The following is a 387-nucleotide window of genomic DNA, read 5'->3' on the forward strand; positions in this document are numbered from 1 at the left end:
GATGAAAGAGAAGAGAGACAACGAACTCCAGAAGATGGAAGAGAAAAGAGACAAGGAGCTCCAGGAGATGAAGAAGTCCTTTAATGACTTGAAAGAAGAAATGGATACCTTAAACAGGAACCAGATGGAACTTCCAGGATTGAAGAATGTCATACAGGAATCAAAACCTCCCTTGAAAATATTAAAAGTAAGTTAGACCATGGAGAAGATTGAATCTCTAATGTAGAAAACAAAACATCTAACCTAGAAAACAGTATCAAGAAGATTGAGAAAACAACCATGAAAAATGAGGACAATATACGAGGAATACTGGATAACATCAAGCGCCCCAACATCCAGATAATTGGTATTCCAGAAGAGAAAGAAAATAATAAGGGCCTAGATAAT

General features: G+C 36.4%; 1 protein-coding gene across 1 annotated transcript in view; it reads right to left on the bottom strand.

Annotated features, from left to right (window-relative positions):
* Positions 1-387, bottom strand: part of KLF8 (KLF transcription factor 8) — a 209,204-nt gene that overhangs the window by 21,314 nt on the left and 187,503 nt on the right. The window lies entirely within an intron of this gene.

The sequence above is a fragment of the Tupaia chinensis genome, unplaced genomic scaffold (assembly GCF_000334495.1).
Source record: "Tupaia chinensis unplaced genomic scaffold, TupChi_1.0 Scaffold140338_1, whole genome shotgun sequence".
In the NCBI taxonomy this organism is placed as follows: Eukaryota; Metazoa; Chordata; class Mammalia; order Scandentia; family Tupaiidae; genus Tupaia; species Tupaia belangeri.